Source organism: Piliocolobus tephrosceles, chromosome 1 (assembly GCF_002776525.5).
Source record: "Piliocolobus tephrosceles isolate RC106 chromosome 1, ASM277652v3, whole genome shotgun sequence".
Taxonomy (NCBI): Eukaryota; Metazoa; Chordata; class Mammalia; order Primates; family Cercopithecidae; genus Piliocolobus; species Piliocolobus tephrosceles.
This window is the reverse complement of record NC_045434.1, coordinates 175,627,953-175,640,452: the sequence shown is the minus strand read 5'-3', so window position 1 is coordinate 175,640,452 and position 12,500 is coordinate 175,627,953. Positions and strand designations below refer to the sequence as shown.

The following is a 12,500-nucleotide window of genomic DNA, read 5'->3' as shown; positions in this document are numbered from 1 at the left end:
TCCCAGCACTTTGAGAGGCTGAGGCAGGCAGATCACTTGAGGCCAGCCTGGCTAACACGGTGAAACCCCGTCTCTACTAAAAACAAAAATTAGCTGGGTGTGGTGGTGCACGCCTGTAATCCCAGCTACTCAAGAAGCTGAGGCAGGAGAATCGCTTGAACCTGGGAGGCAGAGGTTGCCATGGGCCGAGATTGCACCACTGCACTCCGGCCTGGGTGACAGAGGGAGGCTGTCTCAGGAAAAAAAAAAAAAAAAAGTAAATAAATATGTTTTAGTTACATGTTTTCCTTATGACCCCTGCCATGTCATTCTGTAGAAATGTGTTCCTCCTACTAAGCGTTATCTGAGTTGTACCAGGGCAGCTCCGCTAATCCTAGCTAACCAACTAAGTGCTGAAAACCACGATCTGCTAGACGGTCTCTTACCTGCCCCTTCCTCTGGATGTATCAGATCATTTCAATCTGAAGTAATCGAAAAGGATAACTGAAATGTACACCCAATCTTACCTATAGGTTTTCCAACTTTTGGGAAGATACCGTCTGTAAACTTGAAATCCCAAATGAAATAAAGCCCCTGTCAGGGAGTTGGTGTCTTCCAGCTACATGAAGTGTCTCAACGGCCTTTGTACGTAGCTGGCAATCTTCAGTTCTCCACTGGCCTCTGACGTGGAAACCTTGAAAAAGCAGAAATAGAAAGGAAATCAAAATGCTGACTTCTTTAAAAGCACCAGAAAAGAGAAAGATCAATCTGAATGTCCCCCAAACCTATGAGTTACCCCACTAAGTAGATATACACATGGCAATCACAGATTTCTCATCTTTAAAATCAGACATTTGAATTAAATTTTTTATAGAGATAGAGTCTTGTTATGTTGCCCAGGCTGGCCAAATTATTAACAATGATTATTCGGGAAGGGGCAGCGTCTAATTCCTCTCTATCCCCACTGCCATTAAGCATTGGAAGATTTAACAAAGGTCTGAATGAAATTTTTCAGATTCTGTTTCCATTATGGGATTCCAGACCCAAAAAGATGTGACTGGACCTGGGTGATAGAAATAGACACCTCTGCTCTGAGAAGTCTCAGGCAAAAGGCAAAAGTTGAAAGGCCACGCGTGGTGGCTCATGCCTGTAATCCCAGCACTTTGGGAGGCAGATGGATTGACTGAGCTCAGAAGTTCGAGACCAGCCTGGGCAACATGGTGAAACCCATCCCTACAAAAATACTAAAATTAGCCAGGCATGGTGGCACGCACCTGTAGCTGATTGGGAGGCTGAGGCAGGAGGATTGCTTGAGCCTAGGAGGTCGAGGCTACAATAAGCCAAGATCATGCCACTGCACTCTAGCCTGGGTGACAGAGTGAGGCACTCCTCTGCTATCCACATTTTTAGAGAAATGAGCTGGGCTCTCTCTCTTAGTGGCCAAGTCCAAGTCTCACAGGCAAGAGGTAACAGAGCCCAAAAAATAAAGTAGACGCTGAGAGCAGCAGGTGGCATGAATGGGAACAAGGTTTTGTGTTGAATACATAATTATTGCTAGTTTTCAATCTGATGACTTCATTTTCTCTATGTTCACTATTATTTTAACATCATGGCTCTAGCTATCACAAGTCAAAGTTGCTTTGTCAACTTCCCTATGAAATAAATATGCATTTCCCCTTTTCTCAGTGGGAAAGCCCTGAAAATGCAACTTAACTCTGAATTCCGAGCCTTTATGCCAAACTTTCTAAAAAGGTTTTCTAACTGGAAGTTGGGTGTGTTTCACCATGACCTCAACCACATGTCCCAAGCAGGACTGGTGTCCAACCCCCACCCACGGCCTCCTTCCTCCGATTTCTCTTCTTCCCTATCAGATCATGTCATCCTGCCAGTTACTCCTCAAAGGCAAGCACATATCTTTTTCATCTTTGCATTACCAGCATCTAACATAGTATCTGGCAAAAATGGGCCCTAGTGAATCTGAACGAATTACTTAATACACAAAACATCTCTTTACTGTCCAATAAAGATGTTAGCACAGTGGATAGTCCTTCTTGCTATGCTCTTCATTCCCAAACAAAACTGAAACCCAATGGAACTATTTCCAGGGCCTAAGGAAACTCAGGGTATGCTCCCTCTCTTCATTTAGACGACCACACTTCCAGGGACAGCCTTGAACACCTTTCAATGACAGGATCTGGCTCTATTGGCCAGGCTGGAGTGCAGTGGCATGATCTTGGCTCACTGCAGCCTCCACCTGCCAGGCTCAAGTGATCCTCCCACCTCATTCTCCCAAGTAGCTGAGACTACAGGCACGAGCCACCACGCCTGTCTAATTTTTGTATTTTTTGTAGATACAGGGTCTTGCCATGTTGCCCAGGCTGGTCTTGAGGTCCTGAGCTCAAGTGATTTGCCTGTCTCAGCCTCCCAAAGTGCTAGGATTATGGGCATGAGCCACCACACCTGGTCTTGAGCTTTCATTCTGTCTTTAGTCTTGTCATAGGTTTAGATCCCCACCCGGTCCCTTCTTGTTACCTATGGTAGGAGTTGGCAATTTTTTTTCTGCAAAGTGCCAGATGGTAAATATTTTAAGCTTTGTGTGTCACATGGTCTTTGTTATGACTCAATTTTGCATTTGTAGAGAGAAAGCAGCAGACAATATATAAGTGAATGATTGTAGCTATATGTCAATAAAACTTTATTTTTGGACACTGAAATTTAAATTTCATATGATTTTCATGTGTCATAAAATATTGATCTTTTCTTGATTTCTCCCCAACCACGTAAAAATGTAAAAGTACTCTTAGTTTGCATCCACACAAAAACAGGTGGTGGCCATAGTTTGGCCTGTGGCCATAGTTTGCCAACCCTTGGCCTATAGTAGAAAAAAAACCCTCAGAATTCCTTACAGACTTTGCGTATTTCGCCACATGGAGCCACCTTAGGCTGGGGAAGTAGAAAGCGCAGGGCTTTTGGGCATTAGGTCCTAGGTTCCAGTTCTGCCCCTACCATCTACCATCCCGGCAGCCTTGCACATAAAATTCAACCTCTCTGAGCTTTACTACCATCATCTATAAAATGGGGGCAATAACACCCACAACACAGAGCTGTCATGGCAATTAAGTGAGCTAATATAGCTCATGGCACCAGTATCTGGCATACAGTAGGCACTCAATAGTAACTCTTATTCCAGTTGCTGGTATGGCTTCCCCAGATCAACTGCGGCTCTGGAAAGCAACCCAGCCACTCTGTGAATCACAATTGGCCACAGGAGGGAATAAACTGACAGCAACTACAAAGGCAGAGAGAGAATTTGGAGGTTTTCAGGTACATGCCACGGGATTCTAAGTGCCTGGTTAGCCCTAATTCCTTCTGGCACCATTTAAAATTTCTCTAGTCCCTTTTTCCTCCTCAAAAATTACTTCTCACAGTCCTTAAAGATTCTTAGCATTCTTTACCAACTACCCAGATGGACCCTGCAGATGGACCCTGCAGCCCTCTCCTCATTCCTACACCTTCTGCTGGTATAGGGCTGCGGTGGGGAAGGGTGACCATGGTCAGACCAAACCTACATGGATTGATCGGCCTTCAGCTGGGTCTTAAGTAGGCTGGGCCTGGTGAGGCACCCAATTCTCTCTCAATTGTTCATGAATTTCTTGCTGTACTGGGAATTAAATTTCTTCAGTGCTTAAGAACTAGACTTTCTACAAAAGTTTTAGAGCCAAAACAAAACAAAACAAAACAAAAATCACCATGTATACCAACAAAAGATCCATCACATTACTTTCAAGTAAGAAAACATCAGTGAGGCACAGGTAAGGCTAACATTTATGGTATCTCTACCCTTGGTCCAAAAAGCCAGATCTCGACCTGTCACTTCCTTGCTCTAAAACTTCTAATGGGTGTCCACTGCCCCTGGAGTAACCAAGCTTCTGTGCTTCCCACACTTGTGCATAATTAAATCACCTGTAACATTTTATTACACATCTTCCCCTAGACTGTGAGCTAGGAACAGGGTACAGACTATGTCTCTTTTATCTCTGGGTCCCCTACACCTAGCAGAGGCTCTGACACGGGGCAACCACTTCATAATTGTTAATGAATGGATAGAAACAGCTGAAGTTATTCTTCCCTTAAGCTGTTTTAGCTGGACTCTTATTAGAAGACCGAGTACAGTCTGGGTCACTGCCACAAAGCAGAAAAATCAAAGAAAAAGAAAAGAGGCATGACCAATGTGATCCAAGCAATGGAAAATAGGTTTTAAGAGTGAGGTTAAAGAGACCAAGGCTGTTTAGCCAGGAGAAAAGAAGATGAGGCCTAACTGGATTCTGACTTTAAGTATAGAAAAGGTTCTCATGAGAAAATCTTGATCTCATCCTCCCTTTATAATCAGAAGAAACTTTTCCATATTTATGGAAAATGGAACAAGAAGAAGTAAGTTAAGGCCTGAAGGGTTTAAGCTGGACAGAAAGAAGAACCAAATTAGGCACCACTTTTCCAGAGATACTGTTATTGAACTTTTGGCAAGTGAATTGGAGGTGTCTTGCTTGGCACTTTTGTTGAAGGCTGTGCAAAAAGGAATACATATGCTGCTCTGTTCCCATTTACTGTGGAGAGAGGTGGGTGAAAACACAAGTCAGGTAAGATTTTCTAAAGAGGCACTGATTTTTATTGACCCATTTCCTACAGGCACTTTCTGCCAGGTTATGCATTGCAACCATGTGCTGGAACAATCTAGTATCTCAAAGGTTCCTGATAGGGCAATGGAAAGAAAGAGAAGGTAACAATGCTGGGGAAGGGAACATGGCCCTAATAAATACACTTTCTATAAAAACAGTACCAAACTGGGCATTCATATATTTGTTAATATTATTACAATTAAAGCTCACATTCATTGAGTACCTACTACGTGCCAGGCACTGTGCTGTTTTATCTCAATTCTCATAACAACCCCATGAGGTAAGTAATATTTGTATTCTCATTTTACAGACGAAGAAACAGAAACTCAGGAAGATTAAATAACTTGCCCAAGTCACACAGGTAGCAAGTGGCAGAGCCAGGACTCAAACCCAGGTAGTCTGACTCTAGAGTCCATAAACCTAACTACTGTCTCCCTGTAAGGATGAGACGCTGGAATATAAACTTTAGTCTCTGTGAATCCTGTTCATATTCTCAGATCTTCCTCATACAGTCCCAAGTCAGGACATTAGCAAGAGTTGAGGCCTCAGAAGTGAACCAAAATACTCCTCTGATTATCAGCATCTATAAAATGGGGGCAATAACACCCACATCACAGAGTTGTCATGGGAATGAAGTGAGCTAATGTATATGGAGCTCATGGCACCAGTGCCTGGCATACAGTAGGCACTCAATAACTAGGAACTGTTATTCCAGCTTCTGACATGGCTTCCCCAGATCAACTGTGGCTCTGGAAAGCAACCCAACCACTCTGTGAACCACAGCTGGCTGCAGGAGGGAATAATCTGACAGCAAAAACAAAGGAAAGAAACAGACTGAGGACTCTTAGACAAAAATAAGCAGATGCAGGACTTGAACGCCAGCCTCTGAACTCCAAATTAGTGCTCTTTCCTACTTACAGACTCTTGTTGAATTTGAGGGTGAGAAAATGAAGAGACAGGATGGGCCAAATGGGCTGCCTCCCGCGACAGACCCTTTTGTAATGAACTGTCAATCTCCCATCAGAATCCATGCCTGAAATACCAGGGTCCTGCAGCCTCTGTAAACTGGTTCTAAGATTCTACTAGCTAAGGATGGCAATGCGCTGATTTATGGCATTGTGGGTGCTGCCAAAATGCTCACCTATTAAACCTATCAAGCAGACCTAGTCCATGCAGCTTCCAAACTAGGCCAGTGATTCACCGTTTTAAGCCTCTTCACTGATGTCCCCATTCTGGGACCATCTTTGCTCCAGTCTAACCTCCGTCCGGCTGCCAGAGAAAACAGAGCGCCAGTCAGGGCATTTGGAATCTCATAGCATAAGGAAGATAACATGGGCCTTTGAACTCAGCACTGCTAGTTTTGAACCAAGCTGTGCCCTTACCAACTATCTAACCTTGGGGAAGTCACTTTAATCTTTCTGAGGTCTGGTTTCTTCATCTTTAGATTGGAGATAAATAGGCCTATATTACAGAATTAAATATAGTATGTAAAGCATCCAGCATACTGCAAGCCACAAAGCAAAGGAGACACTTGATAAATGCGTGTTCTGCTCCCTACTCCGCTCTCTACATTTTAGCCAAAACCTGCCACTTTGGCTTATTTCTTCTTCTCACTAACTCCTCTCCCTTCCCACAATACACACACACACACACACACACACACACACACACACACACACACCCCTACACCTGTGCATTTCTGCCTCTCAACCATTGCTCAAGCTGTTCCTTCTCCCAGGAATAAACTCCCTCCAAGGCCCAGCATAAATTCTCCACCTTCAGGAATCCTCTGATCATGCTGGGATTGATTTCTCCTTCTCCCAGACTCCCACTTTGTTTATATTCCTTACTACATTTACCATAGTCAGTCTGATTTCAGTTATTTATGTACTTATCTATCTTCCAAACTACACTGGAGGGAGAAGGTTCTGAGAAGACAATTATTTATAGGAGGGCAGAAAATGTGTTGTTTTCCTCTGTGTATATTTCTCAATACCAGGGTCTTGTACGTAGCAAGAGCTCAATATGTGCTTATTGAATTGAATCTTTCCATCCTATACTGGGAATCTTTACAGAAAGATCCTGGACTGAGTTCATTCTAAAACTGCATTTACTGCCTGACTTGATAAATAGGGAATTTTTGAAGTACATGAATATTCCTAAACTAAGATCCACTAATACTCACGTGGGCTTGTTTCATTCTTTCATCCATTCTTCCGATATACTCTGGAATCTTCTTGGGATCTCTCTCCAACATACAGGGAGACATCGCTGGGACAACATTTCTCACTCACGGAGATCTGGGAGCAAGCTCTTGGAGAACTGCTCCACCCCACTGGGTAGGAGGTGACTGCCATTAAAACCATACTAAAATCCAGAGTTGTGGAATTGGAAAATAGATCTGAATGATCTGCCTTAGTTTCCAAGCTATAACATAGAGTTAAAAACACTTAAACCAGTGTCTGGAACACAGCAAGTGTGCAATAAATGGTAGATGTTGTTTTAACGACGAAGTAGACTGGAAAAAACAGAGTCATGACATTTCACTTCTAGAACTATCTCCACTACTGACGGATTCCTTGTGCAATCTCTTTTTTTTTTTTTTCCTGAGATGGAGTCTTGCTCTGTCGCCCAGGCTGGAGTGCAATGGTGCAATCTCAGCTCACTGCAACCTCTGCCTCCTGGGTTCAAGCGATTCTCCTGCCTCAGCCTCCCAAATAGTTGAGATTACAGGCACCCGCCACCATGCACAGCTAATTTTTGTATTTTTAGTAGAGATGGGGTTTCACCATGTTGGTCAGGCTGGTCTCGAACTTCTGACCTCAGGTGATCCACCTGCCTCGGCCTCCCCAAGTGCTGGGATTACAGGTGTGAGCCACACACCTGGACTCCTTGTGCAATCTCGATCAAGTCCTTTCCCCATCTATAAAATTAAAGTGGCAGAACCAGATGGTTGGTTCCCAAGCTCCTTCTACCTTCAACCATGTATATTTTTTTCTGTGATCAAGAAATAACTTTCTCTTCCACATGCTGAGGCTGTTGGCAAGGGAAAATGTGCATTTATAGCTGCCGGTCCCCAGATGGGAGGAACCACTGTTTCCCAAGGCCAAGGGCAGAGTAACTGATTAGAAAACCACCTGTGAGTTTTCCCCTGTTTAAACTGTACTATTAATACACCCAGTGCAGGTCTCTGAACAGAGCATTACCTACCTTCCAACAAAACTCACAGTCAAGGCAAGACAAGAGCCTGAAAACAATGGCTGCAATGAAGAATCCTTGCTTGTGCAGAACTATTGTACTTTCCTGCTTTTGATGCCTGTAATTAGGGCATCAATCTAAACTAGGGCCCTCCTTAGGCCCAAAGAGGAGGAAAAACACAAAGTCCCATTCTGAACCTGACAGCTCATAAAACAAGGGCCAAAGCTAGTAAATAAAAAATGTCACTGACTCATTTAACCACAAACACTGCAGAGGCCTACTATGTGCTGGCCCTATGCTGGACACAGGAGGAAGGAAAGAGACATGGCGCCTTGCCACCTACGTACTCAGAGTACATATGGAGTGTACATACCCCTGGGCAGACTAGGATGAGAGTTACATTAGAGGGTCAGCCTCTGCTACAGAAGACAGAAAGGGGAACAAGTAATCCAGCGGAAGGCTCAGAAAAGCTTCACCATGGAGGCCACATGAGAGGTAAACCTTGAAAGATGAGGAGGAGGAGGGAAATCCAGGAAGAGGGAATATAAGCAAAAGCTCCAGCAGGAACATGCAGGGAGTGTTTGAGAAGCAGAGACTTGGCCGGGCATGGTGGCTCACACCTGTAATCCCAGCACTTTGGGAGGCACAGGCAGGCAGATCACCTGAGGTCAGAAGTTTGAAACCAGCCTGGCCAACATGGCGAAACCCCATCTCTACTAAAAATACAAAAATTAGCCAGGTGTGGTGGCTCATGCCTGTAATCCCAGCTACTCAGGAGGCTGAGGCAGGAGAATCGCTTGAACCTGGGAAGCAGAGGTTGCAGTGAGCCGAGATCGCGCTGCTGCACTCCAGCCTGGGTGACAAAGTGAGACTCCATCTCAAAAAAAGGAGAAACAGAGACAACTAGTTTATTTTGACTGGACCACAGGTTGCAGGTTTGGGAAAACCAAGGGAAACAGAGAGGGGAGAAGTTTGGGAACAAATGGTGGAGGAACTTGTCCAAACTCTACATCAAGCTTGTCCAACCCACGGCCCTGGATGGCTTTGAACATGGTCCACCACAAATTCGTAAATGTTCTTAAAACACTGAGATTTTTTTTTTTGCAATTTTTTAAAAAGCTCATCAGCTATTGTTAGTGTTAGCGTATTTTATGTGTGGCCCAAGACAATTCTTCTTCTTCCAGTGTGGCCCAGGGAAGCCAAAAGATTGGACACCACTGCTCTATACAGTAAGCAATGATGCCCACCAAGGTTTCCGAGCAGTGTCTCAGGAAGAGCACAGGGGCACCCATGAAGATGATGCAAAAGGAGCCAAGTAGTTAAATTACTCTGGGACCACATTACAGGAGACCACATGCACTTCCTAAACATGTGCTGGGCTCTGACAGCTCCTGCTCACAGAGCTTCCCTCTCCCATGGCTTGGCTTCATGCAATCCGAGCTGCCATCTCCCACAACTGTCAATATCTGCAAAATACCAGAGTAACAGAACTCCTGACCAACTCTCTGGATTACAGACAGAGAAGCGTTGAGGGGGGAGCAGATGGGCAGAGGGGGCACCAAAGCCTCTAGCTGGCTCAGTTCCATATAAAACCCAACCCTAGATTTCCTCTTCACATCACTTCCAGCCGCCCTCTAATGAAGGGCTGAAGCTAAGGAGAGTGGGCTGAAATCACCTGGCTGATGGGTGGTGATCCAGTGAGACACTACACCTACTGTCCAGCATGTGCCTGGCACATGGGCAGTGGTGCCCTTCCCATTCTGCAGGGTCAGTTCCATCTGTAAATCCCACTGAGGCTTCAAGGCCCAGGTCACATCAACTCTTCTCTCAGAGCCTTTCTAAAGTACCCCAATCCAAAATGACCGAGCTCCTAGAAATCACAGCTACCATGTATTCAGCACCCATTACATAACAGGTGCCATACTCGGTGACTTCCATATAATCCTATTCAACCTTCACAATGGACCCTATTATGGCCATTTCCTAGGGAAGAAAGTGAAGCTCTGTGAGGGGAAAGCGGACTTGCCCCAGGACACACAGCTAAGAGGTGGAAGAGATGAGATCTGAACCCAGGACTCCCTGACCCTGAAGTTGAGCACTTCTAACAACACTTCATTCCTGTGAGCCTGCCTGCTTCTGATCTGCCACTGACAGGGAGCTTGGAGCTCTCTAGGAAGGCAGGGTGCACCTGACACTCTTATTACCTTTCCCTGTGGACAGCCACCCACACAGGCAGGCGCCTTCACATACTGAAAATAAACGAAAACAATTAATTTAAAAATAACGCAGCACATAGATTTCTCAAATTCCTCATGTGAAAAACTATTCATGACACTGGACTGCCTGAGCCCTGTGCCCAGCCATAGCCTCGGTCCTGATCCCTGGGAGAGACTGAGTCTCAAAAGGGCCACAGAGTAAGCGCCATCTCGGACATCGGCCGCGCCCCTATCCCAGGCACAGACGGAGCCCCGACAGGTCGTAGACAGCTCGAGACAGTCCTGAAAAGCGTCCCCTTAGGCTGTCCCTCCGCAGCTGAATCGGGTCGTGACCTCGGGCCGCCGTGAAGGCCCTGACTGCCCCCTTCCAGGCACACGAACTCACAGACCCCGGCCCCACTTAGCTCGGAGGAATACCTCGCAGGTCTCGCTTTTACCTTCGCTGGCTCCCGCCGGGGAGCTGTCGCGCGCACCCCTACCTTCAGCTCGCTCCTCCGAGAACGCGGAAGAGGCGGTGCTAGATCCAGGGGGTGGGCCCGACCAGAGAAGGGCGTGAGGGGGCGGAGTTGCGCCTGTGCCCTGATGGTTACCCGGGGCCGCCTGGGGGAAGGGGGCTCGAGCTGAGCGAACTGCGCAGGCCTGACAGAGAAGAGGCGGGGAGAAGGGAGATTACTCGCAAGTGGGTGGGGCTTAGCTCCTCTGGCGCTTTCTTTTCCGAATGGAGGGTGGAGAAGCCCGGGAACGTAGGAGGCCGCGTGCGGCAGGTATCATTAACATGCACTGAGCGCTTCTGCAGGCCAGGAAGGAATTTTAAAATGCCTTTTATATGTGGGGAAACGCTGCTAGTCTTTTCTAAAACGGGGGCCAATTCTGTACAATTTCTTTAAAGGTCTGAGTGCCTAGAATTTCACCATAAGAGTTTCTCCTTGAGTACATTATCCCCAGTAATTCAAAAATTTTAAAACTTTTAAAAGTTCATTTATAGGCCGGGCGCGGTGGCTCAAGCCTGTAATCCCAGCACTTTGGGAGGCCGAGACGGGCGGATCACGAGGTCAGGAGATCGAGACCATCCTGGCTAACACGTTGAAACCCCGTCTCTACTAAAAAAAAAAAAAAAAACCAAAAAACTAGCCGGGCGACTCGCGGGCACCTGTAGTCCCAGCTACTCGGGAGGCTGAGGCAGGAGAATGGCGTAAGCCCGGGAGGCGGAGCTTGCAGTGAGCTGAGATCCCGCCACTGCACTCCAGCCTGGGCGACAGAGCCAGACTCTGTCTCAAACAAACAAACAAACAAAAGTTCATTTATTGGGGAAAAACAATTGTAAATGGGTTAATGCCTCAACCAGCCTCCCCACATCCCCTTCCCAAGTCTGCAGCTGCAATGAGAAAGGATGAGAGTGTGGACTGGGATTTAATTCAGGTGCTGACTCTGAGTGATGGAGGTAAACATGCCTTCTCCGCCTGTCTCAGGATTATTGTGAGGATTTGGTAACCAAGGCTAGTTGAAGAGCCCCAGGACTTGCTTCCCATCATCCACCTGACAAACGTTTGTTCCCTGTCTTGTCAGGGCTGTCCCGATTGGGAATATTAGAGAACATTCAGGACTTTGCTAGATTTCCCAATCTGGGTGAAGGCTGGAGACTGGGAAGATCAAGCTTCTGTGTTCATCCCCTTCTGGAATCCTGCGGTCCAACCTGAGGGCCCCTATGTATCCTGACTTCTCCCACTCATCACCTTCCGTGGAGGCCCACCCAAATTTCAAGTCTTCAGAGGCCCTGTTTGCCTGTTCCCTTCCCTGTTCCTTGTCTCAACAGCTCAAGAGACTCAGGACCTATGTTCCAGGTTCTCAAAGTTGCTATGTCCCTCACATGGCAACCAAGTTCAGTTAACATCTTTGAGGACTCTGGAGGTGCTCAGAGGAAGGAGGGCTCTTCCAAAGCAGGTGGAGCTCTAGTCATGCCTGTGGCTCATTTCACCACATATTCCACAGCTTGCTGTGGGGTAGGGAGGAGAGTGGCAACAGGAAAACTCAGAGGCTGCAGTGTTTATGGGAGCCGAGGGTGATGCAGCATCCTTTACTCAATAGGTGGATGCTCTGCCCTAGGCTGGAGAGGATGGCTTACTATCTAGGTCCCTGCTCCAAATATTGTTATGGAATTTTTTTTTTTTTTTTTTTTTTTTGAGACAGGGTCTCGCTGTGTTCCCCAGGCTGGAGTGCAGTGGCACCATCTTTGCTCACTGCAACCTCTGCTTCTTGGGCTCAAGTGATCCTTCTGCTTCAGCCTCCCGAGTAGCTGGGACTACAGGCATGCACTACCATGCCTGGCTAATTTTTGCATTTTTTTTTTAGAGGCAGGGTTTTGCCATGTTGACCAGGCTGGTCTCGCACTCCTGAGCTCAATGATCCTCCCACCTTGGCATCCCAAAGTGCT

The 12,500-nt window shown here is 46.4% G+C and overlaps 1 protein-coding gene across 12 annotated transcripts in view; it reads right to left on the bottom strand.

Moving 5' to 3' along the window:
* The window catches only part of MKNK1 (MAPK interacting serine/threonine kinase 1), a 46,084-nt gene extending 35,402 nt beyond the window's left edge, over positions 1–10,682 (bottom strand). For 5 of the 12 annotated variants that reach the window (XM_023221511.2, XM_023221518.1, XM_026455747.1 and 2 more), the window contains exons 1-2: positions 10,507–10,631; positions 507–673 (exon numbers count right to left, since the gene is read on the bottom strand). The gene's annotated coding sequence lies outside the window, so the exon portion shown is untranslated. Of the gene's footprint in view, positions 1–506; positions 674–5,796; positions 5,925–6,840; positions 7,083–10,057; positions 10,103–10,486 lie in introns of those variants that run through there. The other 7 variants (XM_023221519.1, XM_023221521.1, XM_026455743.1 and 4 more) reach the window with 6 other exon arrangements.
* Positions 10,683–12,500: the final 1,818 nt, after the last annotated feature.